The following is an 11,147-nucleotide window of genomic DNA, read 5'->3' on the forward strand; positions in this document are numbered from 1 at the left end:
TTTCAGGTAATTTATGGTCATGAGAAGCGTGACTTTGAAAAACTGTAAAGGCAGACAAAAAGGTGGGTTAAAATGACTTCCAGCGATCACCAAAACCAACTAACTTTGCATGTTTGTTGCGGTTTAAGACCCATACAATATGGTTTTGGTAGCCTACTGTGAATGAAGGAATAATAGCCTAGATGTGAGTAAATCAAGTTTGCGTTGCTCCATCTTTTTAATCCGTGTTGATGCAGTTTAAATGCAGGTTTCAGGTTAGTCACCACTTACTCAGGTGCAGATTAAGTTCTGCAAGTTAAATGTTGTTATAGGACTATTTTGGTGGGAAGATCTTTAAGAGTTATATTCAAATAAAAATAAAAACAACTTAATAATGTAAGGGAAGAATGGAGTTTTCCTATAAATATTATAGTGATGTCATTCTTTTTCAAAAGAAAGACATTAGCCTACTATAACTTAGTTTTCAATTTATTTTCTTTTATCATTTTGTTATCACTAGAGGCAATTAATCAACAGAAAATGAATGTGCAACTATTTTAATTTGATTCATCATTTTTCAAGCAAAAAAGCCAATCATTCTCAAATGTGAAAATGGAAGGAAAAAAAAAACATTTGAAGATGTCTCTGGGAAATTATGGCATTTTTCAAACTATTTGAATATTTTCTAGATTAACAGAGAAAAAAATCATCCGACTAATCAATAAAGCTGCAGCCCCAGTTAGCATACAGGTGAGGTTAAATTTGGAGGTCGTCAGTAGCTTGCATAATGAAACATTTTCCTCGTTGCTTACCAGAAGCAAAGTATTTTACAATATTTCATCCTTTTTTGATCACATTATTGTTTTATTTTTCTGAAGCACAAGGTCGTACTTTAGTACTAACATCCCAACACAAGTGAACCCCCAACACAAACTTGTTCACTCATGCACAGACGGACACACACACACACACACACACACACACACACACACACACACACACACAGGCTTTATAAACTGTTAGTGACCACAATAATCCCAAACTAATTATCTCTTATCGGCCTTAATGATCCAGGTGTAAGTCACTGGCTCATCCCAATAACAAGACCACTTCTCATCCCAGTGATTTGTTTGTCTTTACACCCCGTTAGAGAAACATTGCAGAGCCTCCTGCTGCTCTGACCGGCCCTCTGTCCTCTATTCAACCCTGCTGAAAGGCCTGGAACTGGGGGGAGCAAATTGATCTCCTCAGGAGTCCGTACTGACAACGCTTTGTTGCTGTGGCCAATGTCAAGCTCTTGCTCGCCAATGCGTGGTTGGGTGTCAGGTGCTGGCACCAGTACAAACGCTGCTCAGGCATTTGGTCAGATGCTGTTTTTGTTGATCAACCACAACTGGTGTTTGCTTATTCTTCTTATCTTTCAACAAAACATATCAATCCACGGCCACAGATGCAGCGCTTTCTGAGTTGCATTTTTGTTTTGTCACAAGATTGTAAGGTTGTAAATTAAATTCTGAATTCTTCTACTGCACTTCAATAATTCTCTCATTTCATGGTGAGCCAATAGTAACGTGATATAAATCACATCAGTGGATCACTTTTGTCTGCAGCACTGTTTTCCTAATGATGTCACTCCAGATGTGCGCCTCTGTAGTTTGGGGGGAAGATGGGGTGAGAAAGGGTGTGGATCTGCCTAGTGAGCAGAACACGCTGATTAGTTCCTCCTTGCCATTGCGCTGATGAAAGGCTTCTACCACAGAAGTCTGACACAGTTTCAAAAAAGGACAAACAAGCAAAGTGTTGGAGACGCTTGGTCTCACCGATGCTTTAAATCCCTTTGAACCATCTTTGTATTAAATACATCAACAACCCCTCGAGTTTATCAGGTAATGCATAAACTAGATTACATAATTACAGCTTTGTTTGTACTGGACACATTTACAAACCACGTAAAAAAATCTGTTTCATTAGCAGTAAAGGCAGTACTGTCAGGAATCAAAGGAAATCAATGTCATCAGAACATTAGCTTTAATACAGCACATGCGTATAAGTTCTTTGTATTTCAGGTATACCACAGAGAGAAGTAATAAAACTTGGCCTGGATCAGAGCCATCAGCCTCTGCCACGCTGTTGAGAGAGCTGCTTTCATCAACATTGGGGCTCTTCACACTGATTTGGAGCTCATCAGTCAGGGTGACTCCAGCTGTCAGCCGGTAGATTTATACTGCAGAACATGGTGTTCAGATGGGCAGATAGTAATGACTGATTACACTAGAAAGTATGAGGGTGTGTGCATGTTCTTATGCGCTCCCCTTAACCATAAACACACCATCTTCCCCCAACGTGATAGCCATGGGAATTACAGGCACCGAATCGGTGCCTGTAATCCAAGAAGAAGTCACCCCGGCCTTTACGTTCTAAGATGGCAGGCAGGAGAGTCAGGATGAAGTGTATATATGATGCCTTTCTATAATTAGTAGTGGCAGGGACTGATTTACTTTTCCCAGCTGTGGCAACTGATTTGCTAGCATACACAGTCGTATAAACTGAGGCAGGCTTTGTTCTTGGTTCTGGATGCTTCTACGCGCTTCAGAGACACTTCATACTTATAATCACTGCTTTTTGCACCATAGCATTTTGCAAACTGTTAACCTTTAAAGCAGCTATGTATGCTCCACTGAGATCAGGTTTAGTTAACACAAGTGTTGACCAGCAGGCATGTTGTGCTGGCTTTGCTGAGATGAGCATTCATGAACCTCGAGCTTTGGGTGTGAAGTTTTTAAGCCCCCCCACCCCCGTTCCCCTGGTCAAGACGGAAGCATCGTCTATCTAATGTCTTCTTTACTGTGTAAGCAGATCCGGGGGACAGGAAGCTAAAGGGGGTATATTTAGGGTTGATTATCACCTCCTTTTTTTTCACTGACCTGTTTTTTGACAGCCCACAGACAGCTTTACATTTGTGTTTACATGTGCCCCCTTCTGTAATAGACTAAAAGACTTGTGGATGTATTTAGGGCTGGGACGGTTACCTCATTACCGCAAAACCGCGGTTAAGTGACACCTACCGCGATTCTGAGCTCGTCACCATCAACACCGCAAATTAGCCTAGCAGCTAGCGGAGTTTCCTTCTGTTTATAGCTTTATCCCTATAAAACAGCACGGTTGAATTTCAACCTGCATGCACGTTTCATAGCCTAAAACAGAGCGGCTTATATTGGTAGAGAGAGCAACAAGTTAGCGAACTGCCGAGTCGCCCTCTCTGCTCTCCAACTGCTCAGCTGCTAGACGGGCTGCACTCTGCATTGTCGGAAAACAATTTTATTTATATTTTACTTTTACTATTGACAAAAGAGCTTTCTGAACTGTCTGTGGAATGGATCAACGGATATGAGAGGCACCAGTGTGGCCCTAAATGACAGCAAAACTCAGCAAGACTCTCACATTGAGCTGAAATGGAAACACTGCTGCAATCTTTTTATACAGTCTATGGCTGCAACATATGTTGTAAGGTTTAAGCCGATGTTTTTTTCGGGGGTAACGCCATTCACTTAACCGGCAGTATTGACAATAGATAAAGCCACTGTGTCTTGAGGAGCTCTAGCTTGTTTTATTGTTCACTTTTAACTCACTTTACAACAACTTTGCTAACTATTTTTCCTTTCTCTTTTCCTCACAGCAGCACTCGTACGCTACTCTCCGTTACTGCTCGCTCTCCTTGCGCAACCACACGGGCACTGACGTCACTCACTTAACAGTCTTTCCAGAAAAATGAGGAGTTTTTTTGGGATTGTTGCGGGCAAAAATCCTTGATTATGCAGCATGTTTTCTTAAAAAATGCGATGGAATATGCAGGATGTTTATGCAGTTTTATGTGATGAAATTGTGGTAACTTGCAAAAATTGCAAAAGAAAAAACTGCGGATTGATGAAAAAGAGAAAAAAATGGATTCCCCCAACACCCTGCTTTTTGATAATGTTCACGTCGCGTAATTACGTCACTTCATCATGTTCCCATGGCAAAAGGGGAAAATGACTGCTCGTGTGAAGTAAACGCAACATTTTTCAACTTTCTGCTAAGATGTATGTGACTTTTTTGCAACGAAAATGGGGGGATTATGAAATCATGCAAGCCCTGCATATTATGCGCCGAAATCAGCAATTTATGCGGCGAAATTGCAGCATATTTGAAAAAATGTGGCCCCCGCATAAATATGCAGACTTTGGCTGATTATGCATTGAATTATGCGATCGCATAATCGCGTTTTTCTGGAGGGGCTTACTTAAGGCACCCAGCCATTCTTGCTCTAACTTACGCTACTCTTGTAAGGGAGTTGCAGTTAACCGCCATACCGTGGTGATACGTTGCTTCTTCACCGCGGTAAGAAAAAAACTATACCGTCACAGCCCTAGATGTATTGAGTAAAGGCTTGAATGAAATCAGCGGAGGTGGAAGGCAATGTTCTGCTCTGTGACCGTGACCATGATAACAAGTAGTAGGAGCATATCTAAGAGCATATCAGAGCAGTTGACTTTCAGATCTCCATGACAAAATCATCAACAGGGGAAGTTTGGCCACAAGAGCCGGGTCATCAACATGAGAACCCACGTGGTGTTATAATTTACAGAGAGATATAGAGCTGATTCAAGGGTCTCCATGTATTTAATCACAGTAAATCATTTTCCTGTGTGAATTTGAGGTTATATGAGTCAAATGTCAACATCGGAGCATATAATGCGCACATAATTTAAAAAAGCACACAAACCCACACTAAATCAGTGTAATCATTTACTTGGTGGGAAGTAAACATACGTGTGCAAGTTCTTTCTACTGGCCTCGGTTTTATTGTAAAATATTGAGATAAGTTGTGCTGCAGATTAGCCATACATAAAAGGTGTACTTTTATAGTGTAATCATTGCATGTAATCTCTCAAAATGTATTTACCATAAAGTCTATTACGATTGAGCTGAGTTTGTGCAATTATTTGATTAATTGTCAAGCCGACGAATCACTTTGTAAACCCCTATCACACAAATTGTAACGCCATCACCAGCAGATATTATTAGCTGTTCGATATCCCGTAGCTTTGGATATAAAAGTTTATGTTAGACTAAAGTAGCGTTTGGAAGTTGTCAACTTCCTTGAGGACAGCAGGGCTTTTGAAAGTATGTTGGTGTGAGAAACCAAGATAGTGTGTGCGAGTGAATGTGTGCGTCATGGCGTTCCACAGTGGTCAAAGGTGGAAAGTCAGCGAGCGCGCGGGCACGATGAGACCAAGCGTGATGTGGGCATGAGACCTCAGCCAAGGGGTCCCTGATGGGGAGAAAAGGGGAGTTGGCAGAGAGGTGAGGAAACAGGTGATAGAGGAAAGGTGTGAGGAGGAGGAGGGACGTGTGTGTGTGTGTGTGTGTGTGTGTGTGTGTGTGTGTGTGTGTGTGTGAGTGAGAAAACCCATCCTGTAAGTGACCTAGGGCTCTGGCAGGGCCAGGTGGACGGGAATGTGTGGTTGTGTGTGGATGGGATCCTCCCTTGAGCGCCCCTGCCTGCCCACCGTCACCCCACACTAGCAGGCTATTTATATTGCACTGTGGGAAAATAACGGCCCCAACAGTGTCATCTGGGTTCTGCAAGGTTTATACTCCACACACACGCATACATAAAACCACTTCCCAACTCCCTCAGTCACAAATAACTTCAGGACAATCTCATGCATTATTGGCATATTAGCCTTGTACACTCTGTGTTATCACTGCTGGTGCTCTCAATTATCCTTGAGCCACAGTATTCAGATGTTTGAGGACAGTTTAAATTTGACTTAGATGTGTGCAGAGGAAAAGGCAACACAATAGTTTGTAATACATTTAGGTAATACTGTGGCAATGACTAGGAAACAGATTTTAAATACGTTGATAGGGTTTTGAAAACACAAAAATACACATGCACACACACACAATGCACAGGCACTCATGCATTCTCATTTGAGGAGAGCAAACATTCATCAAACCTCTCAAACTGTGCTTCAGGGATGAATATAGTTTTACTGTCTGCTGCAGAAAGCAAATATGGAGCTAAAAATAAGATAAGGGTGTACATTTTGAAATATCTAATTATGCAAACACACAGCAACTGAATGGTTCAACACTTCTCTTGACTCATTAAAACATCAATTCCACAAAAGACATTTTGAGTGTTCTCTACAGTTTCAGACTGATCTCATGAAGTGGTGCATGTATGACACAGCAATTCATATGCCATTATTGCCATGTTAGCAAGATACATACTTGCTTTTTAGCGTGTTATCAACGCCATTTGGCCTCCATTGACTTACATTACCTTATGATTGCGTGTGAATTGATGCCGTAGTGAGGAGTATGAAAGGGCGAAAATCCGCATAGGGAGATTGGTCGGAGTGGAGGATGGGTAAAGCACAGGACTTTCACCCAGGAGAGTGGGGATCGTGTCCCGCGTGTGACGTTTCCTTTCCACGTTTGTTCTTTTCCTAAACCCAACCTCGTTTTCTTTTCCCAAACCCAACCGGTTCTTCTTTTCCTAAACCCAACCCGCGTGTGACGTTTCCTAAACCTAACCGTAGCCTCGCGATAAACATACACGCCACATGGAAAGTGGCGTGTATGTTTAAGCAAAGTCTCGATGTCATGTTGACAGTTTGGTACCTCCTGTAGCACAATTCAGGGAGGAAGGCACAAGTATTACAATGAATGTTATTTAATGTGGAAATTATGGTCAGTTTAAGCCAAAATTACCATGACTCTTGTGTAAGCTAACCCCTGAACTATATTGCAACAAATGTGACGAGGCACAAAACAGCCTTCACCAAAGTTAAAGATAAAACAATAGCTTTTTAAAATGATCTTATGAGAAAAAACTACTTGAAATGGATACTTGTGGTTGTTGTTGACTGCATCAAGGGTTGGTGTATGTTTAGATGGGGGCAGTTGGTGAGACTGATTTAGTTAAAAGGAGTTATAGAGGACCTGATGTTGACACCATGGCCTCTGCGTGTAATTCACTGCTGGTGATATTTGGTTTTGAGAAAGGTCTCAGTGATTCAGTCCTGCCAACTCCCACCCAAGGTCATCTCAACATATATACATTAAGGGATGCACATTTAAGCACAGATGTATGCACACAAAACATAACACAAAAAATACTGACACGCACATTTGGACCCCTGGTTCCTGAGGCCAAAGGGGTGCAGTAGGTCAAATTAATCTGCCACAGTCCATGGTGTTTACCACACAGACTGGATGAGAACAGCAGGGACAGAATAGAGAGGAGAAATGATAGTAAAAAAAGAAAAGAAAACAGGAATAAAATAGTATGTGGGTTGAAGTGATCAAGTGCATGAATGATTGGTTTAGTTTTATTTTGCCTTAAAATAAATATATAACATAAAATATAGACAAAACTAACATAAACCGTAAAGAAGATTCAAATCATATGAAACGTGGACATGCAAGGGGTAAAAAAAAACATGAACTATATGTTATGCATAAATCTGAAGCGTGATGCAGGATAAAGACTTGCATCTCTACCTGGTTGAGCCTTTTCCAGTACTTTTACCATTTTCTCCATTCTCAATTCATAACATATGTGTGCAGACCATGTTTCTCTGCATGTTTGTGTTTAACTCACACGCTGAAATTTATAGAGAGTGTAAAGCGAGTGTGCTCGACATATCTTCCAGGGTTAATTGTGTCATAAATTCACAAGCTGCTAAAAGACAGGCATGGCTGGAATTCACACTCGAGTCCTCACTTTCTCACAGGCCCAACCCTGCATTGTGTGTGTGTGTGTGTGTGTGTGTGTGTGTGTGTGTGTGTGTAACCCTGCATTGTGTGTGTGTGTGTGTGTGTGTGTGTGTGTGTGTGTGTGTGTGTGTGTGTGTGTGTGTGTGTGTGTGTGTGTCAGATAGGACACTATTAATAAACCAACAATGTTAGCTGTTTGAAGGAATAAAGAGATAATGGGAAATGAGAGAAAGATTTGAAAAAGATTATTCAGCCTTTACTGTACTTTACATTAAAATGTTAATCTGGGACAATTCAATATTGCAGAGGTGTGTTTTCCAGGCATTAAGTCATGACTCTGTACAAAACATCTCTCACAGTGTGTCTTTTGAGCCTCCTCTTTTTCACTTTCTCTCACATTTCTCTCTTCCCACCTTATATCCTGTTTATGTTTATGGCATATTCATACACACCTAAAGGGAAATCCTAGCGCTCAATGTGAGGCGTGGGTATATATGTAGTGCTGGGAAAAAAAGGATCATTTATTACTTCAGTTTATTACAGAGTTAAAGGTCTTCTCTTTTTTAAATAGACTCGTGCAGTATTATGATGGCAAGGTGTGAGGGGTCATCGTTGGTCTGTGATGAGGTGATAAAGAACACACAGAGTGCAGAGCAGGTCCAGGCCCGTGGAAAACACTCCACACTGACCCCCCCTGTGAGAAGTTCCCGGTTCCCAGGGCCCGGTGTGTACGTTTGGGGGGCAATAACTCACCAGCTCCCTTGACTTCCTCTTTCGGCCTTCTGCGTTTTATGACCCTCTCCTCTGCCATACAGCTGCTGTCTCCACAGCTTCCCTTTGCTCTGATTGGATCAGACGGGAGGTTGAGGGAAGAGGATGAAGGGGAAGAGACAGGGAAGCAGCTGGGATGAGCTGGGAAGCTGGTTTGATATGGGATGGAACACGTTTCTTTATTTTATCACGGCCATTACAGATGACTAGATGGATACAACTTCCCTTGCATCTTACTGTGGCATAGCATGTTGATGTTAGCATTTAGCTCGAAGCACTGCTGTGTTTACGTACAGCCTCACAGATCTGTTAGCATGGCTGTAGACTCTTCGGTTAAATAAATAAACAAAGGTTGCGAACCTTTATAATAGAGCTGGGCAATATATCGATATTATATCGATATTGTGATATGAGACTAGATAACGTCTTAGATTTTGGATATCGTAATATCATAATATGGCATTAGCGTTGTCTTTTCCTGGTTTTAAAGGCTGCACTACATGTTATTTTCTGAAATTACCCGACTGCTTGTAACAGTTCTATTATTTGCCTTTACCCCCTTAGTCATTATATCCACATTACTGATGATTATTTATCATCTCCAAGATCTAAGATTTCATTGTGTAAATATTTTGTGAAAGCACCAATAGTCAACCCTACAATATTGTTGCGGTATCGATATTGAGGTATTTGATAAAAAATATCGTGATATTTGATTTTCTCCATATCGCCCAGCCCTACTTTATAATCTACTGTGGCTGTTAAGGAGGAGGGTTCACTTTCTGAGTGCTATCATCATGAGGCTTCGGTTAGAATGCAAGAGCCAGGAAACGTCAGTCCACTTAACAAAGGTTTATTTCCTCTCAAAATAGTGGTGCAAATGGTAAGGAGTACAAACAAAACACACATGGGCTGGTGAATCAGCTGCCGCCCCATTTAAAGGTGAGAGTGACTGATTGCAGTCTTTAATAAGGAGTGACCAGGTGAACTTCATCAGGTAATTAGGGGTGACAGGTGGAAGCATAAGGAGAGAAAAGGAAGTGAGGTAAAGGAAGGGCCAAAAACAAGAAAATATAGAACATTTCCAATAGTAGGTCTTTTAAACTTTCATGTCACTAGGCCTATTTGTTGTTGATTGTTAATAATACATGTATCCTTTGCAGTTTTGTGCAACTAACAAATAATTTGTGCCATTTTTAAGGTAAAACTATTCTTGCATTGCCAGACCTATCTCCACAGCGCTGCAGAGGAAGGTCTGGCCCTTCCATACAACTTTCCCGGATAGGAGAAAAAATGGTCGGGTTGTTTGCATTTCTTTAAGCCAATCACAATCGTCTTGGGCGGCGCTAAGCTTCGGACGCAGTGACGATGGCTCAGCAAAGTCTCGAGAAGGAACTTGTTTTGGTGGAACCCGCAAAAGAAAAAGCCACATACGATATTTAATTAAATTAACTGTTCACACAATACAGTAACGTGAGCTATTTAAATTAGCTGGAGACGTGTTTAAACGTAATTTGTGGGCCCCAAAGTTAGAGAGTAAGTGCCGTAAACAAATCCTTTGTAAATCTTTACAATCATTCCCCAAACTAGCTCAGTATTTAACCCAGTGATTTTTACAATGCTAATTAAATTGTCTGAGGGTGTTTTTTTTGTCACATCCTGTCAGAGATGGAGGTCTAGTCACCCTCGGGTATTAATGACGTCCGGAGTTCAGTGGACATGGTCAACACTGTGGAACAATCAATTAATTTGCAACTGAGCATGGTGTCTTTGCTGTTACAGAAAAAGTTAAAAGCTTACGTGAGGAAGTCACTTTGCCGGAAACATGAGTGAAACTCTCTTTTGCTTGTCTGAATTTGCATGCTCGACTGTTCCAGTGACTTTGAAAGGAAGTTGCTGAAGGTGTTTTAATGTCCTTTTTCTTCAAGGTTACACAAGACTCAGGAGAAGTCGAGTGTGTGGGTGGACGGTCTTATGGTTTTCTCTGTGTCTGACAGGAAATGTAATCAAGATACAGTAATATGAGTTGGCAAGAGTGGCCTACACGGCACATGTACTGTATTGTTCTTTAAAACTGAAGGCATGGCAACCTTTCTACCTGTCTTGGTTTGTGTGTGTGTGTGGCTACGAGTGTGTTTAGTACATGCGGTGTATTCCTGACCCTTGATCACACAAAGTATTTTAATCCAATCAGCTTCGTTTTCACATGACTGTCACACACTCGCTGCTGCTATGGTAACATGCAGAGGAAGGAGAGAAAGTGCTGGAGTGAGAGAGAGGTATGTTGTCCTCTCTTTAATCACTGTGACATTAACATTTATTCCTTAACTATGTGGTACTCTAGTTTCTTTCTCTTCCTTGTTTTTGACTTCACAAAAATACGAACCCTGGTATTTGAAGGAACTCTTATGCCCTTTGAACGACTCGAGGCAGGGGGGAAGAAAAGACACCATTATCAAGTTTAGACATCTGGGAGATTACGAATAACAAGAAACCATTCAGTTAAATGAACATTATTTACAAATATATGTATGCAACAGAAAAATGGAAGACTTTTCTGTGTCTGGAAAGTCACCTTTAAAGGCCGACAGGTTTAAACGTGGAGAGAATGGCTGAGAAAATGGTAA

The sequence above is a fragment of the Perca flavescens genome, chromosome 9 (assembly GCF_004354835.1).
Source record: "Perca flavescens isolate YP-PL-M2 chromosome 9, PFLA_1.0, whole genome shotgun sequence".
NCBI classification, from domain to species: domain Eukaryota; kingdom Metazoa; phylum Chordata; class Actinopteri; order Perciformes; family Percidae; genus Perca; species Perca flavescens.